This window comes from Melozone crissalis, unplaced genomic scaffold (genome assembly GCF_028551555.1).
Source record: "Melozone crissalis strain CALT ecotype California unplaced genomic scaffold, PUWL_Pcris_2 ptg000027l_1, whole genome shotgun sequence".
Lineage (NCBI taxonomy): Eukaryota > Metazoa > Chordata > Aves > Passeriformes > Passerellidae > Melozone > Melozone crissalis.
In genome coordinates, this window is record NW_026535805.1 from 29195847 (window position 1) to 29209025 (window position 13179).

Sequence of the window (13179 nt, forward strand, 5' to 3'; positions counted from 1 at the left end):
CCTTTACATTGTACAGCACAGCTTGATTCAACTGCTTTACTAAATTAGCAACATAAACAGAGTCAGTAACTATATTTACGGAGCTAGGAAATAAGGTAAATGCCGAAAGTACGGCACAAAGTTCAATTAACTGAGGAGACCCTTGTTGAACCATTACTTGATGTTCCCAGTGGTCATCTTTCTTCCAGGCTACAGCAGTCTTTCCAGTTCTTCCAGATCCATCCGTAAAAACTGTTGTGCCTTCCACTGGTACTGAAGTGCACAGTTGTTTTCCCTGAAAAGGAATCTCCTTAGTGAAATTCCAAATAGGATGAGATGGTAAATGATATGCTATTTGACCTGTAAAGGAAGATAAAGCAGATTGCAGCTCGTGATTATTTTGAAAACACCACTCAAAATACCATTGCTGTACTGGTACGATAATAGTTACAGGATCACAACCTAGGATTTCATGGCAGTGTCTGCGACCTTTGATAATGATGTCTGCAAAAAGCTCATACAGACCTGGAGCAGTTTTTCGTGTCCTGAAAGATAAAAATATCCACTCCAGAATACGCAATTTATCTTCCCATTTGTCATTCCATTGACACAACAATCCACATGGTATTTCATTATCCCTCAAAATCAACAATTGCACACCAACAGAAACATCTATCCTGGTAACAAATTTAGATGTTAAGGGCAAATTCAACTTCTTCTACAGCCTTTTTTGCTGCAGCAGTCAAATGTCTCTCATTGGTAGAAGAAGTTATCCCCAATAATAAGTCATACAAAGGTGGCAGTTGATGATTGGTTATCCCCAAGTATGGCCTAAGGCAACCTATTGCACCAACCAATTTCTGCACATCAACAGCAGTTTTAATATCAATGTCCAATTTTATAGGTTGAGGCACAATTTGTGTATTGGCGATTATCAACCCCAAATATTTCCACGGCATCTGTCTCTGGACTTTCTCTGGGGCATTAACCAAACCAAAGGCCTCTAAATTTTACACAGCACATTTTTCGAGAGCCAACAATTGTTGTTTATTTTCAGAAGCCAACAAGATATCATCCATATAGCAATAGCAATAACAGTTGCTAAATTGCCCTCGGACCTTAGATAAAGCCTGTGCCACAAACCACTGACAAATACTCGGAGAATTTCTCATTCCTTGAGGCAAAACAGCCCACTGATATCTTTGGTCCGATTCCTCATGATTTAAAGAGGGCACTGTAAAGGCGAATTTTACCTTATCCTGATCAGCCAATGGAATTTTAAAAAACGCAATCTTTCAAATCAATGATAATTATTTCCCATCCTTGTGGAATCACTGTAGGTGTTGGGAGCCCTGATTGTAAAGCACCCATTGCGGCCATCACAGCGTTTATCCACCGCAAATCGTGCAAAAGTCTCTATTTACCAGATTTCTTCATTATTACAAACACAGGTGTATTCCATGGGCTAAATGAGTTTTCAATATATCCAGCTAGTAATTGTTCTTTCACTAAGCTTTGCAGGGCAAGAAGCTTTTCAGTAGGCAGGGGCCACTGCTCAATCCAGACAGGCTCATCTGTCAGCCATGTCAAGGACACAACCGGACATTTAAAGCCCGGCATCCCAGTGGCCCCCACTAAAAATCCGTGGTAATTTTAACACCCCATTGGGTTAAACAATCACGTCCCCATAAAATAGGCTGAGCATTAGTAACATATGGTCTAATGCTAGCTTGTTGGCCTTCCAGATGTGTTACAGTGATGGCGATTGCAGATAAAGCACCAGCAGTTGATCCGCCTAACCCAACAACTCCAAAGGTTGATTGAGTGAGGGGCCGTGTTGGAGGCCAAACAAGCTGTGAAACTATAGTTACATCTGCTCCTGTATCAAGTACACCTGATATATTATTGTAGTTTCTGGGTGATATCCCTTAGCAGTGACCAAACATCGTATTACCGGATGCTCATCTGTCACCTTTTGAGTCCAGAGAACCTGAGGTGGTCCTGTAGATCCAAAACCTCCAGTGCCACGACTCCAGTCCACTACAGATGGAACACAACTCATAAAAGGAAGAAGTTGAGCAATACAAGTACCTTTTTTAATGACAGCAGGAGGTTCACTAACAGACACCATAGCCTGAATTTGTCCCACATAATCAGAATCAATAAGACCCAAATGAACATTAATACCTTGAATAGTGCTACTAGATCTTCCCATCAAAAAAGCACTCAAACCTTGACCTATAGGACCATAAACATCAAGAGGCACTTCACATATACTTCTGGTCAAAATAGTCACTGTGTCAGCTACCGGTGTATCAATCCCTGCCAAGCCTCTTGTGGCCCCTGTGTATCGGTCACAAATGGAGAGCTTTGCAGCGTCGGCAGGGCTCGTGATTGCCATCAGGGTATTTGTGTCTCCACGCGCCCCTTGGCGTTCCGCCTCCAGTTTCCCTGCGCTTGTCGACCACCTGAAAAAGATCTTGACTTACAAAATTTAGCAATATGGCCAAAGTTACCACATCAATGACAAGGCACTTTACTGGCCCAAACTACCCTAGAGTGTGCACATCCTCCAGCAGTTTGATGACATTGGGTCTTCACATGTCTTGATTCTTCACAAGCAGAACATCTGGGTGAGGACTTCATAACTCTTGCTAAAGCAGCCATTTTATGTTCAACCGAACCGACCTTTGAGCAAGCAACTACAAGATCAGACAGCAAAGGTTCTCCTGATAAAAAAATCAATAATTCTCCTACAATCATCATTCGCATTTTCTCGTGCTAGTTGTCTGCATAAAATTTGCCTGAACTTATCATCCTCAACTTGCTTCTTGAGGGCTGCAGCAACCCTCTCCACAAACTGCAGAAAAGGTTCCTTCACCCCTTGCTGGATGGTAACATACCTCAGTTTAGGAGCTGCCATCTCCATTGTCTTAAGCAAGGCACTCATACCCAGCTGCTGGGCCTGTGCAAGAACCAGGGGGTCCCATCTTGCCTGCAAATCCGGGTTAGAAAATGGTCCATTGCCCAGCAAGGCATCAGCTCCCACAGCGTGACGTGGATCCTGCTGAGGTAACTGCATATTGCCTAGTGCTAGTCTTTCAACCATTTGCTTCCAGGTAGCTTGAAACACACCATACTGCACTGACTGAAACAGAATCGTAGCAAGGTGAACAATATCATGAGGTGCAAGTACATCAGCATTTAGAACACAAATCAGTTGGATCACCTGGGAAAAGTTAACACCATACTGGCCTACTTTGGACTGAAGGTCCTGTACAACCCTCCATGAAAAAACCTGATGGCTGTCTTGTTGTCCTGAATTAGGAGCAGCTTTGAAAACAGGAAAAGCCACAGGCCCACCAGAAGCAGCAGCAGTCATCCCCATCCTTCTAGGTGGACCTATTTTCCCTAACAAACTCCAATCTCCTACTTCAGCTGCTTTCATTCTTACGTGCTCCCAAAAATGCAAAGGATGTCGAGGAGTCACAGCCACCTGGCAGGGAGGCAGAGTCCAAGAACCAGCAGACCTGGATCTGCGACGAGGTTGAACAGAAACAGATTCCTGTGTCTTTTTAGATGTACTCATAACCGGCAGTTCATCGTCAGAGCTGTCACTAGACAGGGCAGGACACAACGTTAAAGACTGCATTTGTTCGACTAGTTTGGGAAGGAGGGGGGCAGACTGCTCGAAGGGGGGCAGAGGCGGGGCGGAACGGCTCAAGGGAAAGCAGAGGGGGAGCAGCCGAACCACGGGAAGGTGGGGATGAGCAGCCGACCGAGGGCCGGGCACGGGAGGGGCAGCCGGGCCGCGGGAAGGTGCGGGGGGAGCGGCTGACCGAGAGGAGGGAGAGAGGGGAGCAGCCGACCCAGCCTGTTTTTCACTCCGCTTCTTCTGTGACTTCATTTTTGCTAGTTGCTGTGCAGGCGTGAGATATTTTGGTCTAGCACTCAGTTCAGCTACCTGTTGAGCAGGCGAAGTACACACAGGTTTACATAGTCTTTAGGAGATAAATACCGAGGAACAGTCGCAGCCTGCCGTTTAATTCTCATGATAGTAAACACTGGGGGAAGCTCCACGGCAGCAGCCTCCTCAGGGGAAGATACATCGACAGGCTCAAGATCACCTTCCTCCTGTTCCTCTACTCCAGTTTCTTGCTCCAACTACTGCTCCTCCAATTCCTCCTCTCTCTCTTGTTCTACTTTCCATTCCTTCAGTGCCTCATACAATAGCCGCCAAGTAGCAGCCAAATCAACAACAGTCTTATCCCCCTTAGATATCACTTCTCATAGTCTCTTCCCAACTTTTTTCCATGCCCGGACACTGAAGGTAGTGTCGGCATCAGCCTCAAAGTCCTGTGATTTGCACCATATAAGTAAACTGCGAAGAACACAATAATAAGTTTCAACACTGTCTTTTCAATAAAGTTTTCCACGTGGACAAAACAGTCATTTCCTCGTTTGATAAATTATTTCCCAATCGCTCACCTCGAATCAGACGTCTGAATTAGGTCCGGACCCTCGCAGCGTCCCTGCTGCCTTCACTCATTTTTCAGGGTACCCTTACACTTTTTTATTGTTTACAGCCCGTTGTAATCACGGAGGACGGCCACCAGATGTCGCTGTAGAGCGCGACACAGTACGGTAATGCACAACTCCATCAGAAAGGCGAAAGAGGAGATTTCATTAAACCAACGTAACTTTTATAGTTCCTCCAGATATTGACACCCCTCTAACACATATCCAGTGCCCATTGGTCATAAAAGAGAAACAAAGTTCTCAGTAGACACCCAGAGAGCCACGTCACTCTTGAGCCAGCGAGAGTCCATATCTCCCAACTTTCTCTCCTTCTCTGGTCTCCGTGGTAACAACCTTGGTGTTCCTTCAGGAGAGATATAGGGCTTCTCCTTATCGTCAGGAGGCCCTGCTGGCTCGCAGGCACAACACACAATGTCTTTCCTACAGATATATAGATATATATTAGACATAAAATTCTAACATTGGTCCTTTTCTGACACTACTCATACAGGATTTATGACTACTAGTTAGTATAATATCTCTGGGGTAAAGCAATGCAGGAGTCCAAGGTCTAATGCCCTCCCCCTGACTCGGGATGGATTTTCTTAAGAAAAGCCACCAACTCCTCTTAGCTGCTTTTCAGGTCAGAAGACTAAAACTTACAGAGGGAGGGTTTGAAAATTCAGCTCTGATAAATAGCACATGTAACATATTCCTGGGCCAGCTCTTTTAGAATATAAAACAAGAGAGCTGTCAGACCTAAATAATGTAGCAATCATTTTAAGTCTTGTAGTTCTCCAGTTTTACAGATTTTAAAAAGGGTCTCATTTAAACATTGTTTAAATACCAGCAATGCAAGGGGGAAGGGAATAAATTCCATCTATTTTTTGTTCATTGAGTAAGCAATAGTTTCTGCATTCTGCAGTGGGTAGAGAAAAGTCACTAAGAAGCAGATAAACCTCTCATTGTGTCATCCAATTGCATATATCAACAAGTCTCAATAGCAAAATCAGAGTATAACCTGGATAAAGACAAGACTAAGAAAACTAGAAAGATGACTCCTCAAACATCTGGAGTCTTCATGTGGATGTTCAGTCAGTTCGCTTCAGTTCTCCAAAGCCTGTGCCTCATTGTATGAAGTGGGAAAGCTGCAGCCATTCACCAGACTGGGGAAAACAAAGTATATTTTCCCAAAAGACTGCACTTCATAAGCTTCAGGAGGTACTGCTGAGGCTGTATTCCACACTTGCTTGACAGTGATATGGTCTCCAGCACTACATCTATCAAACATTAATGAACTCATCTTCACAAACCTTTTGAAAGGCGGGGAAACATTATCTCCCTCTCACAGATTTCCCTTTACAGGAGAACTGAGCCACAGGAAGATGCGAGTGATTTACCTAGAGGAAATCTGTAGCCAAGCCAGAAACTGAACCCAGACCTTTCAAATTTCAGAGCACCATTCTCAGAGTATGCAGTTCCAGTCTGATATACTGGCAGTTTTTGGATTTGCAACAGATTTCTGTATAATTATTTTTTCCCTTTTTTAATTGGATCCTGCCTGCATCAGAACAGTCTTTCAAAATGCTTCCTGGTGTCTATATAAATGAAACAGTTATAGCAGAGAAAAACATTTGGAATGTCACTCTTGCTTACAACTTTTGAGTCCTATCATCATTGTACGTCTAGTTTGGAGCCATTAGTTTGTCATTATCATTGACATTATTTCTAACACAATGTCTAAATGGGAAATTCTGTTTTGATAAAATCTCTGCATCTCCTTTTATGACTCCTGAAATAAAAAATGGTTCCAATGGTGATGTGGAGCACATGAATGTGTTGAGCACAGAAAACCTTGCCAATGGGAGTAAACTTTGATTTATAAGCTTTAGAGATGCAGCCTATACAACTTCAAACCTTTTAGTTTAGCATGCCAAATTACACATTTTTTTCCCATTACACATTTTTTTCCCCTCCACAATTTGACCTGGATACTCAGCCAAATAGCAAGAACAAGTAACATTGGTATATTTTTTGGTCATGCCCAAGACATTGTCAGGCAGAGTAATCAGACTCCTCCGAAGCTGCCAGTGTCAGCTTTCTATGAAGTCCTTCCACTTCTCAACAGAGAGATCCAAATCACCACACCAAATGAAACAGATACTCACATTTGGTGTTTTATTATCCCCAGGACAGCAATGAGTTCTTTCTGTCCCAAAGAATTCCCTTCTTCATAATGTTACGGTCACCATATGTGAATAGAAACCCAGGCTGGATAAACCACAGAGACAAGGGCTCAGTGCAGGCTCTTGGAGATATTTGTGGACCTGGCAGGAGTGAAAGAACATTTGTCATTGCTTTGCATGGTGACTTTTAAAATCAGAAAGGAAGGTGGTTGCACTGATACAATCTAAAACTTAAGGATTCCTTTCTTAAAGATCAATGTTCAATGTGTTGACTTGAGCCATCTAAGATAATACGGGAATACCAAATTTTCACCTAAGTTGGTCATACAGGTAAAAGAAGTGTGTGAGTTATCAGCTGACCCTGAAATCAGCCCATGGTAAACCGGAATACTCGAAAAAGAACAACAAAATATGTAACAAAGGTCGTAAAAATGTACCTCTTTTAATAGAAAAGGCAGTAAGATTTCACATTTTCCTTCGATATTTAGGATGTAATAGTAAAGACATTCCTACAGTTGCAACAGCACATACAAAACCCAAAGGCTATAATTCTAATTAATTAAATCACTCTGTCTGTACTTGCTGCTGCTGCTTTTCAGCTATCACTGCTAAGTTATGTGCATTTCAAATGAATACTTCATTTTCTGAACTGCTTGTTGGCACAAGGTAGGTAGTAGCTATTAGCAATATTACTGAATATGAGACAGTTAACGAGGTAGCAGCCTTAGCAAAACACAGCTTGATGGCAGCAACAGGAAAAGAGACTTCAACTAAGAATTGCTGCCAAATGAGTGATGTTTCTAAATTCAATTTCATTTGAACGATTAAAGGAAGAATGCAGTATAAAGTACTCAATGGATATCATTTGAAGTCATCTTAATATTATCCTACAATCAGTGATTAAAAACCATATAATCAGGCTAAAAATCAAGAAGAGGATAAAAAAGTAAAAACAACTTAAAAAGTAAAATCTGTCCTGCTACTCTGCTTCTGCTGTTGTTGATATTCTTCAGAAAAAAGTAAAAAAAAATCCTTCCTTCCAGGAAAGAGGAAAGAAGGAAAATTAGCCTATTTGCCAATTTGAAGTATGAATAAATAGGTAGAATCAGCACAGTCATTAGCTTGGAATTGACATAGGTGGAGCAACCAGTTCCCTGAAGCCTCTAATGCCAAACACATACCAGGCTGACCACAATTAGTAAAGTTTATTAATATAAAGTAATACCCAAATACCTCAAATTATATATAGCTACAGCCTATACACCATCTATAACTATCTAAGTTCAAAGATCATTTTTACTGATGTACATTTCATAGTTTCATAAGCCTTAAAACTGGTTCTAATGTTTGATACATATACATGTATATGATTCTCTTGAAGCTACAGCTCTTGGCTTGGTATAACACTGGGTTCAAAAAGGGATTTTCATCATAGCAACATCCAGTAAGGGCAAATCAATACAAAATCCAATACACGTAAGGGCAAATTTTAAACTGCTCAAATTAATATATTGTGTGGCTGCTATAAATTATAAACTAACATATGTGCATCCTTATCAGAGACAGTATTCCAGGGTGAGGGACGCAGTAACTACAGCTAGAATTTTGGAAAACCAAATGGTCCCTGACCTTGACTATCCAATCAGCCACTCAAACTTTCTTTCAAGAAAATTTGAGCCTATTCTTAACAACAATTGTAACTATAAGGTTTCTCAATTTCACTGATTATCAACTTCTCAGAATTTGCAGATTTTGACCTAATTTTTGCAATATGTGTAGTCCAATGCTCACTCTGAAGTACACACCACGAAGAAACATATCACCTGAAAGAAATTTCAGTCTTGTTTAAATGACATGGGATACAGTGAGCAATACAGGAGGAAATGCTCCTGTTATTCTCAACACACTGTTAAGAAGCACTGACAACCTGCCTTGCTTACATACAGCATTTCTTCAATCTATTTTTCATTCTCTGGATTCACTGGCAGGAACTTGGGCTGAAGTTATGATACTTTGCATATATAAATGCTGGAAAAATTATTTTTATAAAGCTTCTTTCTGAATGTTTTTGTGTCAAAAGCATGGCACAAAAGTTTTCAACAGCAAGCTCATTGTGGATATTATTCAATAAAACAAAACTGCTTTCTTCTTTTACTGTGATTGTATCTCCAGCGTTTCCTCCTATAAACTGCATTGAAAGGAAATCAATGTAATACAAATACCTCCTCTATGCATGAGCACTGCAGAGGAATGCAGAACACCAGAGGAATATTACTGACATATAAAAAATAAGCAGTCAAAAGTTGAGAAAAACCAAAATTAAGGATGCATACTCCATGCTGAATGAGTTCTTTTTTTCTTGCAGCCAAGATTAATTACAGTATCACACAATGCCCAAGTCTTGCTTTGCACTGCCATGCATAAGAGGACAAAAGCAAAATCATTCATTTATAGAGTTAATCAAAGTTCAGGATAAATGTGTGAGTTAATTTAACCAGAAACTAAATTTAGTAATCCAACTCATCACTGAAATATCCTGATTTTAATGTACAAAGGGCATATGTTATTTGTAAGTCATGACAAAATAGGAATTTTTCTCCCAAAGCATTTCTCAAGCTTATCAAGTAATTGAAAGCACAAAGACAGTCAAATAGAGCATTTGAAACCACCAGCTCCTGCATCATTTTTCTTTCTTCATATATGTAGGAGGTGCAATTAGAAGACTGAAGGGATAAAGGAGGGACAGCTGGATACTTTTTATTTCATTGGTGTCAGCTATCAAAATGGCCTGTCATGCTCTGATCTCTATAAATGCAAGATTTACCATCTGGACATGCAGTGCAGGCTACAATAAATGGGCCCAGCCCTTATGCTTTTCAGGAATGTGAAGCAATCAGGATGGTATAAGATGTAAGTGGGCCCAAAACTCACAAAATAAAAATGCACTGTTTTCTCACCTGTTGTCTGAATTGAAGCAGAAAGCTGACAGCTGTGTTGGTTTGCTATTTATAGACATGAAAAAATTATAAAAGGATATTTCTGCTCTGTTGAGGTCATGTCATGCTGGGTCTCTAAAGCAAGTATTTGGCAAAGTACAAATCGAGTAATTAATTTAAACCAAAATTTTATCTAAATGGAGTCAAGCACAGACATATGAGCCAAAACTCCTGGACTCTCTCTTTGATACCTGTTAGGCATGGATTGTGTTAGCTTTTCCTTGAATGAAAATCACAGTGTTGGTCTTTTTTGCACTGACATTGGGCTTGTTCTAAGAAGAAAGTCGAGCACATTAATGAGCATGTGAAAAATGGTAAATTGAAGTTATTAGGCCTGGTTTTGCATGTTTCTGTCTGTTGGACTGGCCTTATTAAACTGCTGTCACTTTCATCAAATCAAAGTGCTTGACAAATTTTACAGAAGACTCCTAAACGCAGATGGTTCTGGACATAGAATTTTAATTTCTGGTAAACTTTGAGCAAATATTTTAGACAAATTAAAGAGCTCTGAAAAATCCTCTTTTCTCACACATTCATGTTTTCTGAGACACCATATAATCAGTTGCAAAACCAAATGATTGAGCATTCTGGAGTAATTTCAGAACCTGGACTGAATTAATTTTAGCGATGATAATAAATAAAAGAAAAAATGAGAGATGTTACTGAAAACATTGAAGAATAGGGAATGCTTTGCTTCAGAAGCTTTTTTGATGTAACGTACTAAGCAAACAAATATTACATTACCCATGCATTTGGAAACATCCAGGACCATAGGAAAAATCTTTCTTCAAAAGAGTAATTTATATCACAGTTAGCCTACTTGAATCATCTGGTACTTAAAACTGTCCACACCCACATGTTCTGTCCGCCCCAGACCTTGCTTTATTACATATATATTGAGATGGTATGGTTTGTCAACTTCTGTTCAGCGTGGGGAAAGAGAATTCTTTGGGGAGACCTCATTGTGGCCTTACAGTACTTTAAGGCGGCTCATAAAAAGGAGGTCAAAGGACTTTAAAACAAGTGAATAGTGACAGGAAAAGGGGCAATGGTTTTGAATAGAGAGCAGACAGGTTTACTTTAGATGTCAGGAAGAAATTCTTTACTCAGAGGGTGGTGAAGTGCTGGAACAGTTTGCTCAGAGAAGCTGTAGGTGCTCTACCCATGAAAGGGCTCAAGACCTGGATGGGGCCCTGACCAACCTCATCTAGTGACTGGCATCCCTTTCCATGGCAGAGGGTTGAAACTCGATCCTTAAGGTCCTTCCAACCCTAAACACTCCATGCATACTCTATGATTCTAGGGTATTTTCAATTTTAGCTGATGTTTGTGAATCAAGATTTCCTGGACTTAAAAGTCATAGAATCTTTGAGGTTTGAAAGGGACCATCAGGTCCAACCAACAATATAACTACCATGTTCACCATCAAACCATTTCCTCAAGTGACACAGCCACACATGTTTTGAATACTTCCAGGGATGGTGACTCCATCACTTCCCTGGACAGTCTGTTCCATTGCTTCACAACATTTTCTGTGGAAAAAAAAAAAAATCCTACTGTTCAGTCTGGACCTCTCTTGGTACAACTTGAGGCCACTTTTTCTCATCCTGTCACTTGTTACTTGAGAAAAGAGACTGACACCCACCTGGCTGGAGTCTCCTTCCAGGGAGTTGTAGGGAGCCATAAAGTCACCCCCGAGCCTCTTTTTCTTATTGGTAAACAACCCCAGATTGCTCAGTGACTCCTCATCAGACCTGTGCTCCAGACCCTTCCCCAGCTCTGCTGCCCTTCTCTGGACTCCCTCCAGCACCTCAATGTCCTTCTTGTAGTGAGGGCCAAAAACTGGACATGGGATTGAGATGCAGTATCATCAACTGTTCTAATTAATACAGTGAAAAGTATTTCCCCTTAGATACATGTGCTTGTTCTATCTTGACCCTGCAGACACAGAAGTAGTCTGAGTTTACCCTCTGTAGATGGTTTTGTATTTTAAACACCACCTGTGACATGTGATCAGAAAGGTCAAGGAAGACGTATTGGCCATTCTTTACCACATTTTCAACACGACAGTGTTTTAATTTTCTAAAGTTTGATTTGAGATTCACTGAGATGTATAGTCTCTCAATGCAGTCTGTTACTATTTTTATTAATTAATAATAATGATAATAATATATAAGTATATGCCTACATTATTATCTATATAAAATCCTAACACTTTTATAGAGTACAAGAGTTTGAAATCCTGCATTAGTCTGCCTCCAGAGACACCTCTTCACTCTCAGTCCTGCTGATCCCTGGGTTGCACAGCTCTACAAGCTTGGCAGGGAAGCACAGAGCAGCTCCTGCACCTCTGCTGCCTTGCACTGGCCCACCTTGCCTGTCCTCACTGCTGCTTCTGTAAAGCACATCCCCAACATTACCTGGGGATTTTTATGTATCCTCAGCCTGTCTTCCTTCACTTCCAACTGACACATATCTAGAAATCTGATACCTATTTCCCTGGTTAATTTAGGTGCCAATTTTCCACTCCGAGTGTCTTGCTCCAAGGACTGTTTCACAGTGGCCATAGATTTCATGACAAGAACAGCTTGCCTTACCACAGGCTAACCCATTCCTGCATCCCTGCACTGAATACCTTCTAGTCTTTACCTTATCACAGGCTATTTCCCACCCTTTTTAGTAACCCACATGAGCACAGACACAGTTTATCTATACCTGTCATTCCACCTTTTGTCTCACACCTGTAAATTTGCTCTCGTTACTTTCCCTGGAGACTTTCTTTTCAGGCACTTTGCAATTACAATTCATAATCGTCAAAAGCCTTTTTTTGGTTTGTTTTTTTTTTTTTTTCAAATCTGCATGGATTTCTCTTCACCAAACCACAGAACCTGATCAGTTTCATCCATCTGGACCTCTCAGCTGTCTTAGTACTACCCAGAAACACCATTTCCCAAAATATTACTCTCCATTGGTGCCCATGACACCATCTTCTAATGTTCATTCCCTTTTTCTCTCTCCAACTGTTTCTTTGGCACAGCCTTTAGAAATCCTCCTCTGTCTTGCCATCATTTTCATTGACAGTTTGTTTTTTCATCTCTTCTTTTTATAATTTAGTTTTGTAATGTCCAATTACAAAAAAAACCAAAAAACAAAATCAAGACCAAAGAACAAACCACAAACAACAACAACAAAAAGACTTTAGAATCCCACTCTAAATCCATAACCCATGATCTTGGATTTTTATCACTTATCTTAAACTTCCCATTGCAAAAGCAGACCTCTGTGTTAGCCCCATCAAATTGTGTACTGAAGGAAGTTCTTCAATTTGACAATCATCAAAATAAGATGACAGAAAAATTAGGTCATGTGTCTTTGAGAAACAGGCCAGCTAGGCTTCCCTTTTGCAGAGTAGTTTAAATCAAACAGTTTAGAAAAGCAAGTAATTTATATCTGGTTGCAACACATATTGATGACTGCCAGTAGGAGAAGATGGAAAAATA